This window comes from Scardinius erythrophthalmus (assembly GCF_964197995.2).
Source record: "Scardinius erythrophthalmus genome assembly, chromosome: 2".
Lineage (NCBI taxonomy): Eukaryota > Metazoa > Chordata > Actinopteri > Cypriniformes > Leuciscidae > Scardinius > Scardinius erythrophthalmus.
The window spans coordinates 66,824,777-66,840,351 of record NC_138222.1 but is presented as its reverse complement, the minus strand read 5'-3'; the positions used below and the strand labels follow the sequence as shown (position 1 = coordinate 66,840,351).

The following is a 15,575-nucleotide window of genomic DNA, read 5'->3' as shown; positions in this document are numbered from 1 at the left end:
TCAAATTCATAAGAAAACTAACTAGTGGAGCCGCTGCTGTGACGCAGTACAAACGCTTTGTGAAATGTCCGAAATTCGCGCATGCGCAACAGAACGCTCTTGCCGTTGTCTCAGCAGCTGCTGTTTAAAGATGAACTGAACTGAAAAAAATCAACATTGATAACGTGTTGTTTATGACAATTAAAAGTAAATTACACAAATTTTTTTTTTTTTTAATATCAATATAGCTTTTTTTTAAGCAACACAAAAATTGCGTTTGTTAGTATAAGAACGCTGGCAATTCTGATGACATCACTGGCATGGTAGATCCTGCGAAGGTATATAGGCAGCTGCAACTGCAGGTCCTATACACACGAAAATTAGTCATTTTGGTTACGCGTTTGAGCCTGTGAGGGACAGGCCAGTAGTACCTGACTACCACCACAAGGAGGACGATCAGTTTCAGGCTCCACCTACAGTACAGGATCGTTTGGGGGGAAGTGACTGGTGTGGGTGCGGGCGCTGCCGGAGCATGGACACTGCACCGGAATCGATCTGTTGCAGAGAGGTCAACCTGGAACATTTAATTTTTGAAATGCGATATGGAATTAGACCATATCGCATATATCGATATAGTTCAAATTTGTGATCCTTGCTCCCCGCGCCCGCGCCCCCGCTCCTCCTTTTCCAATCTGCATGCGTGTTTAGGGCATGATATGAGAGGCGAATCATGACTACTTCAGAAAACCCAGCACAATAGGAACTACCAGGCAGTGACATAAGTGTACGCTGAAATAAAGTTTTTCACCTCAGAAAAACTGACTTTCTTGTCCTGTCAGCCGTTATCCTGTTCTCGTAGCGCACACTCTTCAATTGCACGCGCAAATGCAGCGGAGCGCGCTGTATCGCCTCACTGATCCAAGTGCAAAAGAAACTACGAGCATGCAACGCCGTTACGTTGTAAATTACACGAAATAAAAGTAATGCAGGTATGCTACAGATTGTATTTGCAATGTACATAGTCAATTATTAATGGAGCAATAGTGGTTCATGGTGTTATAAGAGGGAAATGTGGTGGGAGGTTGGAGGGCTGTAGCCTGTCATGCACTCTCATTTATTGTATACAAGCACATTATGCATTTTAGTAAATAGAGACTGCTTATATATGTCGTGTGCATTTAAAGAAAAATACTAAAACATTTTTGAGGTACTGTGCGTTTTAGAAAGTCGAGGACGATAAATGGCAAATGTGATTGGACAAATTCATCCAATGGGATCGCTTGTTAAGTAGCTGCACGCAAAATGTTAAAATCAAAATACTGCACAGATACTTCTTACTATGGACCTAGCAGCTAACGTTAGTTCTGCGAGTTGAACTCCCTGCATCAACAATGTTTCCTGACACGATGAACATCAGCTAGCTTCAGGGTGAGTAACGTTAGAGAGGGACATTGGATTCTGTTTACAGACCTGCTGCGGTTTAGTTAGCTGCTAGTAAATGCATTATTATCTATCTGTGATATCGTCGGAGTCATGATTTATTTATACAGTTTATATAGTCGTAGTGGTGTCTAGCTTGTGGAGTTTGACAAAAGTGCTTCCAACGTGTTTAGCTGCTAGCCCTTTACCTAGGTTGGATCGTTTGGTATCTAGCTTGGTTTTGTGACTCAATTTCAATGAATGCCGAGTGTGTCAGTCTCAGTTTTGTTGAACGCTATAAAGCCTGGTTTCCTTGTCAAAGGTAGCCAGTGAAAATGTATCGTAACCCCAGCTGCCTTAGCACTATACCCCCCCCCCCCCCCCCCCCTAGACCTGTTGGTTTCTGTTTCCTCAGCCATGTCAGCTAGCCTCAGACTATGTACATGCTATGGCTGCTCTGCTTGTTTTGGTTAGCAACAGAGTAGCTTACCATGCCAGTGACGTAGTGGAATGCTGAAATCCAACATGGCGGCGCCCGTGTAACAACAACAACATTTTCAACATACCATTTTATCCCTTTTAACAAATTCTGCCATTTTAATAATTGTACCAATGAGAATAAATAAAATACATCTGTTATATCACCTTTACTTCACCTACACCTCAACTTTACAGTTCAGTTCATCTTTAAAGTTCCTGTTTTCAGTCACGCACACGCGCATGGCGCACTGATGAAACGCGCAAATTCGATTTAATTTTTTATATAATATATATATTTTTTATTTTCATTTGATATTTAAAAGATTAAAACATTTTGCCAACATGAGGTCTTGTGTCACAGTGTCACTGTCAGTCTTTTTACATCAGTGCAAAACTAGTGCAGCCTATACGCAGATTAAGACAAGTTCATCAGCCTGCACTGATTAATTCCATGTTGTAGCAAAACAATAAGGTGCGACCAAATGAGAAAGTTGTTAGCACCAGTGCATTGAGTGCAACCAGTGTATTATAGTCCGTGAGGCAGACCCCCAAATTTCAGAAATTAGTATCATAAGAGGGCACCAATGTTGCTCTTTTTTATTCAACAGAGGGATGTCCCTGGACCACAAAAATGCATGATAGCAATTCTTAGTGGTTAGCTTAAGGTACAAAAATCACCAATTTTATGTATGACCCTCCCAAAATTTGTCGAATTCAACGTAAAGTCAGTTATTTCTTTAATTCATTATTTTTGGTACCAAAACATTTATACTTGGTGATATCTAGGTTGGAATATTGTCAAAACTCAATAATATAGTTATTATGATTATTTTTCTGCATAAAACATAGTGGTGTACAGCTTTCACTCATTGTTTTAAACTGAAGACCAGTCAGTATATGCTTCCATGTAACAATATATTATACAATTATTGATTAATCTATCAAGTCATTCATTGTATGCTAATTACCATGGATAACTAAACAACAAGTGAAGTGAATGCTAATTGCCCAAATTGTACATACATTGTCAAACACATTTACAGCAGCAAAGAAAGCTAAAGTGAAATGAAATCAGGTGATGATGGTTACCTGTTGATGGTTTTATAATCATCATGAAACAGCCTGATTCACTGAGATTTTTATAATCTAACAATTGTGTTGTACCGTTAATATTTTCACATCACAAACCCTGTGTTACTGAAACATCAGATCCAGCAATATTATAACAATCAGTTAGATTTTAACAAACATGAGCAGGCCAAAGTCAGTTTAATATGACACACACAGACATCAACAATCAGCGTATGAATCTCAACAATGGTGAAAATCAAAAGTGCCTTGCTGCAATGCATGCTGGGTACCAGCATAGTACAAAACTCCCAGCATGCATTGCAACATGAATAACTTATGCAGCTGAATTGTACTATAATTTTGTTTAATTCTAAATATTTTGTTTTATTTTTTGCTGTTGTTTTTGTTGTGAATTAGTAGCTTTTCAGTGATGTTCTGAATTGATCTGTTTATCTAAATATTTGTGATTGTCACCATTGTTGAGATTCATACGCTGATTGTTGATGTCTGTGTGTGTCAGCAGCTTAGTTTTTGATCTCATGTTTATTAAAAGATTTAAACTGACTGTTATAATATTGCTGGATCTCATGCTGCAGTAACACAGGGTTTGTGATGTGAAAATATTAATTGAACAACACAACTGTTAAATTCGAAAGACATCAGTTAATGAGGTTATTTTATGATGATTATAAAACCATCAACAGGTAACCATCATCACCTGATATCATTTCACTTTAGCTTTCTTTGCTGCTGCAAATGTGTTTGACAAACACACTGTCACAGCGGCCAAAAAAAGACAAAAGATATGATAAGAGTTAAGAGCCCAACTAATGGAAACACTGATCACTGTTATGGTGACTTCAAATGAAACACATTAGAGTTAAACCTCTGTTAATTCTCAATAAAAACTTTTGTAGACGTCTGACAGAAATAAAGTCAGTCTGGTTAGTAATAAGTGAAGCTGGTAATGCTGTTTGTGGAGTTGTTTAATCCTCCTCTGCTGAAATCTTGAGAGATTTAATATGTTCTTTTCTCTTCAGTTGATTTCATCTGAGGCTGGGACTGAAGTCAGTTGTAGTTCTTGTGTTTCTGCTCATCTCTTTTTCTGTTCTCTTCTTTCCTTCAGTGATTCTGCTTGTTAACAGGCTTATTAAGGCTGAAATGACTAAATATTTCATATACACAGGTTTTGTGGCTCAGATAAGGTTGGCTGTGCTCTTGGCTGATTTGTGGCATTGCTATGGCCTGCTTGTGGCCCAGATCTGGCAAACAGGAGTGATGCGCCCAAGTGCCATCATTCCACGCTGCATGTGGGCCAGATCCGCATTCCACAAGTTCCAGATGTGGGCCGGATCTGGGCCGAAACAATGTTGAGACATTACATTTTCTGTCCTAAAGAGCCTATATTATGATTTTATTTTACTTTATTTTATTTATATATATATATATATATATATATATATATATATATATATATATATATATATATATATATATATCATAAAAGAGATCTAAAGCAATAGATATGTCAATATAATACAGTTTATCAATGTTGAGATTTATTTTGCATAATTATATTTTTTTCAGCACGTTTAAATGTAAAATTTTTAATTTTCATACCCTAAGCTACCTACATGGCACTGCTATCATGCATTTTTGTGGTCAGGGGGCATGCCTGTTTTGAAAAATAAACATTAGAATTGGTGCCCTTTTTGATACCAATTTTCTGCCCGCCTCACGGACTATTAGTCTGGACTGGAGCCCTGTGGTTATGGGATGTTGAATGCGGAAACCTATCCACGCAGTTTTATAACAAACCCAAATGTCAAATTAACGCCATGGAGATTTGATATATAACTACTTTGACAAACAATATTAATAATTTGTTTTGTGATTAAAAATCGAATTACAACAGATGTTTTCTCTCCGATATGCATTTAGTTTCGGTTTCATTTCGAGCAAATCGTTTTAATGTCGGTGCGTCACACTCGCAACTTCAATCCAACGTATTGTAAACTGTTCAGTAATGCCCCACACACATTCATTCACACTATTCCACTAGCCTTACCTTGTTTCAGTTCTGGTCGAAGCGTGTGTGTGTCCGGAGAACAGGAGAAGCTCGATACACCAGCTCGATCTCCACGCGCTGAAAGAGCTCTGGGCTTTACTGCATGCGCGATTATACAAATAATAATTTCACTTCTCATGCGAACCAAACTATCCAGTTTAGTTTTAAGCCATGTTCATTACACAAATAACAGATAAACAATGTGTAAATCTTAAGCTAAGATCAGAAATTAAGTTAAAACAAAAACAGATTGATCAGCGCTCCTCCCTTCTTCTTTCTCTTCTCTTCCTGCTCTATCTCTTTATGTCTCACCCAAAACAGGCTGAACAGTTTAACCCGTATAACCGAGCAAAAATACAGTTTCAGAATAAATATTGACTTAGTATTTGTATGTACATGTATTTAACCAAATTATTAATTGATTGGGCTACATACTCAAATACATTTTCCAAACTGTTATGGGTGGCTAAGTAAGTTAATAAGGAGACCCCCTGTGGGAACATTTATACTGTTCAGTACAATAGTGCACATCTATACATGTCTGAATATGTTTTTAAGACAAAATATGTGTATAGGCCTACACACAGAAATGGACAATGACTGTAAAATGTCAGAAACTGCTAAAGATCCAAATTATACTTTGTTACAATTTATGACACTTTGTTGTATATGATGTCAGCAGCTGTATTTAAAGGTAAAATCATTTTTCAGCATGTGTTTCAGTACTGGAGATTATGTCAAGCTTCTTTGCTTATTCACCATTTGGACCAGATTGAAACAATGTTCACAAATGGCTGAACATCTTTAAATAAAACCCCTTTTACAATACAGTTTAGAGGAATAACCCTTAACTCATAAAGAAACATTGATATTTATAAATATTTTGTGTCAAGTTTTTTTTTTCTTCTTCTATTATTCAAAAGCTATTTTAAGTGCAGCTTCTAGTCTGCTGATGCTGGATAAATTCAGATTTGTTCAATACTGAGTTTAAAGCTTTTGAAATAACAATGAGCAATTTAATGGTTTAATTTTGAAGCACTAAGGTATTATTATTATTTTGTTTTATTTTTTTTGCATACCTTAAATCTGCTGCAGTGTTTAATTGTGTCCTCTACAAAAAAATAAATATTAGTAAACTAATGTAGGGACTAGTGAATGAGGGTATATGGTGTGATTTGGAACACAGCCTCTGAGTGTTGACTTTAATCACTGTTAATTCACAGTAGCCTATATTCCTCTATGCTGTTTTCTCGAAAAGGACAAATATTACCCAGAATGCATTGCTTTCTACTGTATATTATGTATACTGTATATTATGTATGTTGCCTTTGGCTTGCTCAGTTGGGGATATTTTGGGGATATTTAATTTTATTCTATCAATCAATAAATTCCACTAGAAACAAACTTTGTTGTATTATTTTATTTTAATACTGTGAAGCTGCTTTGATACAATCTGTATTGTGAAAAGCGCTATACAAATATACTTGATTTGATTTGATTTGATATTACTGTTGTAACCGCACTGGGTAGTACAGTAATATAGTACACAACCCGTTCTCATTCCCGGGGCGTAATATACTTACGCTTTTGACACGTCCGTCAGCGTATACTTTCAACGCACATGGCACCCATTAGCGTCAAAAGAGACGCACAGAGCTTTCCACTAACTCCAATGTAAACCCATCTGCGGTACTGTTGAATGCCCAGGGCACGGCGAACTGAGTGTTGATATAACACCCCGGAAGTGTCCTCACTGTCAATTCAAATGTTTTTTTTTTTTTTTTTTTTTATATATACATATATTCATTGTTTTGACAATTTCACCATTAATAATCAATTAATCTCGATAAAATATTTGGCAGAGAGAACTACCCATAATCCATTGTCATGGAGACACTGACGGAGCCAGTGGATTCACCCAATACATGGATTTCTCGGCGACGTCATCACTGCTTGCGCACACAACCAGGAGGCAGAAAGACCCGCGGTCTTCGTACTGGAGTAAAGGGTTTAGGCTAGTAGCATAGTGGTGGTATTGTCGCTAAGTCAAAATACCAAGGAGTTGTTGCGTAATTTATTTACATGCAGGCTTATCTGCTCATTTAAATTATACGTGTTGCAAGTAATTCCAAATCTAGGCAAATGGAAGAGTGGGACAGAAGGAGGAAGTTGTATTAGCTGCTATATTCTTTATATTCATAATTTGACGAGCTGCACATGACCACATAGCACATAGTTGTATTCATCAAGGGATTTGTACGCTCTAATCATTTCTCTTGTATACACACTTGCTTGAATAAGATAATTGTTCAGTTGTTTAATAGGTACAACGATAACCTTTCTTAAGGAGCAAGACGCGACAGCCATCCATAACTCTTGATAACTCTTTATTGCCTCAACCAAGTACCGTAACACACACAATATATGTTCCACACATTTCCAATGCTACCGTATAGAACCTAATACTACATCCCCCTTTCAAAATAAGGCTCCTTCTCTTTTTATCTTTTCAGGGGTGCTAAATAAATGCTAAATGAGGAAACAGTTATCTTCTCTAAATAATAATTCTGTAAAATGTTTACATTACCACAATGCTCTTTTTATTTTTTTATTTTTTTTATATGTATATATACAACCAAATAACAGCAAAACATGTTCCATAACTTTTTCTCTCTATACTAGAAGGATGGGGTAGACTGCCCAAAACCTTCAACTGAGTGTGGGGATTATTCTGCCCCATTGACCACTCAGTATTTATCCGGGGTATCTCTCTTAGTCTTTTTTCTGTAGCCGGTAAACTTGCCATGACAGAATCAGCATACAAATTGACGTCTTCTTCAGAAAGCCCTTCTGCCACACTGCTTATGGGAGCTCTAGACAACACATCAGCTGTTGCAATATTTTTGCCAGCCACATGCGATATGGTGAATGAGAACCTCAAAAGACGCATACGAAGCCGCTGAATACGTGGAGGAAGTTCATCCAACTTCTTTGAGCTAAACAGAGGAACTAGGGGTTTGTGATCCGTCTCGATGTGGAATTTTTTCCCAATGAGAAACTCAGCAAACCTCTCACAGGCCCATGTGGAGGCCAGCGCCTCCTATTCAATTTGCGCGTATCGCTGCTCCGTACTACTGAGAGACTTCGAAGCATATGCCACAGGTTTCCATACGTTGTTTGTTTGCTTCTGAAGGAGAACAGCTCCCAGCCCATATGAAGAGGCATCTGCAGAAACAACTGTATCTTTGTTTGTGTCATACAGTGCCAAACCTGGAGGTGTTGTCAGTTCCTCTTTGATTTTCTCAAAGGCCTCCTGCTGTTTTGACCCCCAGACCCACATGTTGGACTTTCTCAGTAAATCTCTGAGTGGCTGTGTTTTGTCAGTCATAAATGGTAAGAATTTACCAAGGTGATTGACCATTCCCAAAAACCGTCTCATTTCACTTACATTACGTGGTTGTGTCATGGCTTTTATTGCTTCCACCTTCTCTGGGTCTGCACTCACCCCTGACGCCTCGATGATTTGTCCAAGAAATTTGATTTTCTTTTTGGAGAACTCACATTTCTCATTGAGTGTGACTCCTGATTCTTGAAGTCTCGAGAGCGCCTTCCGCAGCCTCTTGTCGTGTTCACTCTGTGTACATCATCCATTTGACATACAACTCCTTCCAGTCCCTCCAGGATTCTTGACATGCGTTTTTGGAAGTGCTCTGGCGCAGAGGAGATTCCGAAGCATAGGCGGTTATAACAGTATCGGCCAAATGGAGTTATAAAGGTGGTGAGTAAAGACGATTCCTTTGAAAGTGGAATCTGCCAAAACCCAGAATTGGCGTCAAGCTTAGAAAACACTTTGGCACCTGCAAGTTGACCTAATGTGTTCTCTACAGAAGGGAGAGGATGTTTTTCCCTCATAACTGACTTATTCAGTTCCGTGAGATCTGTGCAAATTCTCACTTTCCCTGTCCGCTTGGGCACCACGACCATGGGAGCACACCATTCCGTTGGCTCCTCCACCTTTGAAATTACCCCTAGCTGTTCCATTCTGTACAATTCTTCCTTCACTTTTGGTAGGAGAGGGAGGGAAATGCGCCTAGGTGTTGAAAGAGAAAAGGGTTTTGCACCTGGCATCAGCACAATGCTGTACTCACCCTCCATTTTGCCTAAACCACTGAAGAGTTTTGGAAACTCCCTTTCCACTCTATCCTTTGTGATTAAGCTGACCTCATCCAGCCTGGCTACCAGCTGAAGTGCTGTGACTGCTGGTCGGCCTAGCAATGGCATGTTCAATCCTTCAACAACATAAATGTCCTGTTTTGTACATTTATTGTGCTTGCTGAGGGTCGCTGTGAATTTCCCTTTAACCTTCAGTGACATTCCACCCGGCCCCTGAAGAATTTTTCCCGGATGTTTCAGCTTGTTGAACTGGCCTTGGTTATACAGCGTCAAAGGAACAACAGTAACATCAGCTCCAGTGTCAATTTTGAACACTGCATCCAAATTGTCAATTTTTATGTCAGTCATCCATGGGCTTCCTTCCACATTAGCCGTTACTGTGCCAAGGAATACAATATCCTCATCGATCCCCTCAGTTGGCGTGGCTATACTCACCTCGTATACTTTCTTTGATTTGCACACCCTAGCATAATGTCCCTTTTTATGACAACGATTGCATATTGCATCTCTCGCTGGGCATTGCTGCAGATTATGGCCCTTTGTGTCTCCGCATCTTGTGCACAATGACCCCTTTTTAGGTCTTTCCTGAGGTGTTTTCTTTGCCAACTGAACATATTGTGACTTCAATGGTTTAGACTTCATATAACTGTTCTGTTTAGCCTGCACACTATCCAACTGTTCACTTGAAATTTCCCCTTTGAAGTTTGACTTGAGTAATTCTTGTTGTTTTTTTACCTGCTCACTCTGTCGAACTCGTACGACGGCTTTCTCAAGTGTAAGTTCAGGGTCCAGTTGCAACTGTTCTGACAGCCTTTTGTCAGTCAGACCCACGACGAGTCTATCTCTCACCATCTCATCGTGCAAATCTCCATAACCGCAGTGCTCGGCTAGACAATGCAGTTCCGTTATGAAGCGATCCACAGACTCACCCACTTCTTGCTGCCGCTGATTAAATTTAGCCCTCTCAAAAATCACGTTCCTGCGAGCTACAAAGTGATCGTTCAGTCTATTCTTTACTACTTCGTAGTCACTCGCTTCTTCAGGACTTAAATGCAGGGAAGTTAATATGTCTTCAGCTTCCTCACCCATCATGTAGATCAAGGCATTCACCTGATTTTCGTCAGCCTGCGTCTCCAATCCTGACGCAACACTAAATCTTTCGAAACGTTTTATCCATTTCAACCAGTCCTCCGCTTTAAACGTGAATTTTTCCGGTGGAGAAACTTGAAACTGATTCATGATGGTGACGTTAACTTGTCCAGTTAATCGCTGACCCGAAACTGAAACTAACTTCACAACTTGTTAATTCACGAACGAGCCGTTATTTCTGCACTTCTGACACCATGTTCAGTTGTTTAATAGGTACAACGATAACCTTTCTTAAGGAGCAAGACGCGACAGCCATCCATAACTCTTGATAACTCTTTATTGCCTCAACCAAGTACCGTAACACACACAATATATGTTCCACACATTTCCAATGCTACCGTATAGAACCTAATACTACAATAATTATGGCTATATATCAGGCCATACAATTGCTGGCCACTTCTTGTCATCCACAATCCAAAGATCGTCATGTATTGCGTAGGGATCCGGCAAGATCTCACCAGAGTAAGTTTTATTTATTCTTTTTGCGGCGTAGTTTTTCACCTATATTTAACAGCGCTTCGTCAGAAGTACAAACACAACAGCCGTTTTTTTAAATCCTATCCAATGGTTGAAAGTAAAGGAGTAAACACGGTCACTAGGTTGTGACGGCTGTCAATCAAAATGTGGAGCGGTGTATTCGTTCCATGTGTTTCCTGTCAGAAAACAAATGGATAATTTGGTAAATTTAAATTTAACAGAATTGATCAACTTGTTGCCTGCTGTGGTTGTTTTAATTCACATCCTTTCTAAAAAATATGAACGTTTTTGGTTTAATATATTCTTAATATATAAGACTGTGACAGTCGTCAATGTGTTTTCCCTATTCCGTACTGGGGATGGCGCTGTTGAGCGTATATCCGGGTAACCAGGTGGGAAGTTATTTAAGGAAGTGTGATTGCGTTTTTCTCTCTCGCGCGCGCGCTCTCTAGCCTTTGTTGTCAGGCGCGGGTCATTTCGGTCATGGCCACGCTAGCGGATGGCTTGTGAGTATTGTTGTTGTAGCCCGCGTGGCATCGATTGTGTTAATACTGCGGTCTTTTCCTGTTTTCAATGCTTACGATTCAAATTTTGAGGAATATGTTTCCCTCATTGAAATTCGTAAATCATTTGGAAGTTGTTTAGAGCGATTCGGTGTTTTGCGGGTAAATGGAGCGTTTGAGAGAGAGCTTGTTCCAATCCAGTATGTTGTGGTTTAGACGCTAATTCAGGGCATTATAGGTAGTATGTTTTGAGGAGGTTTTGGTGTATGGAGGGTTTTCTTTTGGGGTTTATTTTGGCGCTCGAGTTGCCGAATTATTATGACCGCCGCTAGCGTAGCTAGCGAAAGCGGTCATATAGGGATTGTAAAAGTTTTTTTTTTTTTTTTTTCTTTTTCGTCATCTACTGAATTTTTTCGTCAACGATACCAGGGACACCGAAACACGGGGGAACATGAAATTTGGTGGGCATGTAGCCCCACTAGACTTTTACGAAAAAATTTCGTTTGGTCCCCGGGGGCCACATCCCCCCCCCCCCCCGCGCTGGGCCCCCCCAAACCCAAAAAATGCAGTTTTTCCTAAATAACTACCTGAACCGTGGCACCGAGGATGAAGAAATTTTTATGGTATGTTGGTCTTAAGGGCCCACATCAACCTAGCCCATAATCACTCATTTGTGATTTGCGCCCCTCCCATAAAAAATGAAAATGCAATATTATTCTGCTTTAATCACCCCTATCTTCAGTTGAGATGTTCATAACTGCACCATATTTCATGTGTATGATTAACTTGACATCCTCTGGGGGTATGCTAAGTTTCGTAGAATTTCATCCATGGGGGGGTATAAAATAAATTCATTTATGTGCACATTTAGTGACTGTACACTCATCGGCCTGTAGATGGTGGTGTTGAGCGAAGGGTTGCTGGTTTAGGATGATACTGTCACTAAGGTTGCCAACTGTCCCGAATTAGGCGGGACGTCCCGTATTTTGGGCCTAATTTATTTGTCCCGTGCGTGACCTCCCGTGTCCCGTTTTTTGACAAGCTGATAAACCACTGACTGATACAACAGCAACAGCAGCAGTGCTGACCACGACACTTGAGAATGATCACCGACACCTGTCATCATCCAATCACAGCTTTTTTTAATCACTGTTTTGAGACAAATCATTGTTTGATTTGCGAACATCCTCTGCCGTCTGGTCGCTTCCGCTTCAAGCCGGACTCGTCTCGCGCTAACGGTAATTTCCTTTCACTGTCCACCTTTTGATTTCGGCTAATCAATTTTGGCGAATGCAAACAACGTGATTATTGTTCATGAGTCTAACATCCAGCCACGCAAGAAAACATGTAATCTACCTGAGGGAATAATATGCTCAAAAAACATTTCTGATTATTATTAATGTTTTAAAGCTTTTAGAAAGTACATAGAAAGCTTTTGTAACATTATCTTAACTGTCACTTTTGATTAATGTAATGCATCCTTGCTGAATAAAATTAGGCAATTACTTTCTTTATTTTTTTTCCCCAAAAATAATCTTACTAACCCCAAACTTTTGAACTGTAAGCCTAGTGTATAATGTTAAAAAGGCTTTCTATTTTAGATAAATGTTGTTATTTTGAACTATGGTTTGTTTGTAATGTGACTTTTTTCATGTATGACATTCAAATTATTTTTAGAATTAAATACATAAATAGGTTAAGCAATACAAATGTGTTTATGTCTGATAACCTTTTAAACACAAACTTAACTGCAGACACTGAAATGACGTACACTGTGTGATACAGTACAAATATTTTGAGTGTCCCTCATTTTCCTATAAATAACCACGATTGTCCCGCATTTTCCTTTTCTGAAGTTGGCAACCCTAACTGTCACACACACACATGCAGGAATACAAACAAACGCAAGCATGCACACACACTGACATCCACACGCACAGACACACACCCATACACACACATACAAATCCACATGCACAGACACACACACACAAACACACACGCGCACACACATGTACGCACGCATACATACACGCACAGACACACACACACACACACAGACACACACATACACAAACACACACACATACACACACACACAGACAGACATGCACATACTACTACTTTTTTTTAGGTATATACATAAACACGCAATACAGCCAAATTGCTCCACGTCATTTATTTTTGTGGAAAGCCAGTGCAGGCCTGAGCGGCGGTCATATTTTGTACATCTAGTTTTCTAATAAATAATACATTTTTAGATTAAGTAGCAGTGGCTGGGACAGACTTTCAGTAGGCTAGCCTGTCACCTCCGCTTAAAAAGATGCAACGTTATCTTGTTCCCATGAAATAAGCCTGTTCCCGAGCAGGTTTGCGCTTACGGACCTGTTGCTATGACAGCAACTCCGTGATGAGCTCCGAAGAATCGAACATTCCTGGATCATGTCAAATCGTCAGCAGTGAAATCTGAGTAATCCACAATTGAAGAAAGGACCACTGGACTTCAAGTGATGCAGCCTCTGAATTGGGACACATGTTATAGTGTAACTTTTACTGTTGCAATAAAACTAACAGTTACATAAGATTGAATAAAACGTAATGAAATGTGTCTAGAATAATAACACTCGCTGTTTCTCCTTCTGTTTCATGTGAGAGATGTAAATATTGTTCATCCTGAACGTCTAATTGTGGTGTGGACATAAGCAAACGCGTGAGGAGGATGTGTTTTCATGCAAATGTGTTCATGTTTTATAAACAAATATTACACTGCAAGAGTATGAAGCTAAACAAAATAAGAATATTCACAAAGCAATAAATCAGACTCAGCATCAGATGATGCGTTTAACCATGAGCAGGTACGGTCCTCGGAAGCGTCTACTGCCAGGCCACTCAAGGCATCAACAGAAGGAGGCTGGAACTCACTGGCCACATCTGAGGCAGTTTCATCCATCTCCTCCCTGCTTTGTTCAGGCACAGGTAAAAAGCTCACATCCAACATCAGATTCCGATGGACGACTTTGGTTTTCCCACTCTCATCCCTGACTTTGTATACGTGAGTCTGAGGGTTCCGGTCTATGATGGTATACATAGTGGGCTCCCAGTTGTCCATTAACTTCCTCTTCCCTCTCTCCGCTTTATTAGCAAGCAAAACTCGGTCGCCAATGTTCTTGTGGGTTCCACGCACTCTCTTGTTGTAGCCATCAGCTTGATGTTGCTGTCCTTTCCTCGCATGCTGCTGAGCTATGCCGGCAGCCACATGGAGTTTCGCCATCAGCTTCTCTGCATAGGTCTTATAATTCACCACGACTGGATCCTTCAAGACTTGTTTAAAGACCATATATACCGGGAGTCTGGGGACTCGACCATACATCAAATAGAATGGAGGATATCCAGTTGTTTCATGAGTGGTGGCATTATACGCAAAAGTCAAAGTCTGTATTTGTTGGACCCAGTATTGTTTAGCTGACAGGGGTAGGGAACGCAACATACTGCCAAGCGTCCTATTGAACCTTTCGGTATGCCCATTTCCCATGGGATGGTATGCTGTTGTGTGTGTTTTCATAATCCCTGTGAGGCTGAGGAGTTCGGCTATGAGTTTGCTTTCAAAATTGGCTCACTGATCGGAATGTATCCGCTCCCGGAAAACCGTAGATGCAGAATACATTATCCCATAACCTCTTTGCTATTTGCTTTGCAGTTTGGTTAACGTAGGGGAATGCATGGTCCAATTTTGTGAAGTGGTCTGTTATGACTAACACATCAACAGATATTTGCTTACAGTCCTCAGCACTCCAAAAATCAATGCACACTAGTTCCATGGGTGCCGAAGTATGAATGCTCTCCAAGGGAGCACGGGCAGCCGGTTCAGGGGTCTTTGCAAGGATACAGTGTCGGCAGCATTTCACATATTCCTTGTCTCTTGTCATGTCTCTTCCCATTTGCGGCCAAAAGAAACACTGTCGGGCAAGATGTGCTGTTCCAGCCTGCCCTTGATGCCCAGCGAGGTCATGCACACCAGCGAGAGCCTTGGCCTTCAAGCTAACAGGCAGCACAAACTGATACCTCTTCTTTCTACTTGATGGGTCTTTGGTTACCCTATATAGGACTCCGTCCTGGACTTATTAGATGATGCCACTGCTTGCACAGCGTCTGGGCCATAAGAGCCAACCCACTTCTCCTTCGCCTAGGTGGTGGCTCACCCCTCTGAACGAGTGGCAGGACCTCCCTGATAACAGGATCTGTCTCCTGGCTGT

At 40.1% G+C, this 15,575-nt stretch overlaps 1 protein-coding gene across 1 annotated transcript in view; it reads right to left on the bottom strand.

The window, feature by feature from the left end:
* The window catches only part of LOC308686996 (uncharacterized protein), a 28,177-nt gene extending 22,850 nt beyond the window's left edge, over positions 1–5,327 (bottom strand). Inside the window, exon 1 of the mRNA XM_081359160.1 lies at positions 5,018–5,327. The gene's annotated coding sequence lies outside the window, so the exon portion shown is untranslated. The remainder of the gene's footprint in view (positions 1–5,017) is intronic.
* Between the last annotated feature and the right edge of the window lie 10,248 nt (positions 5,328–15,575).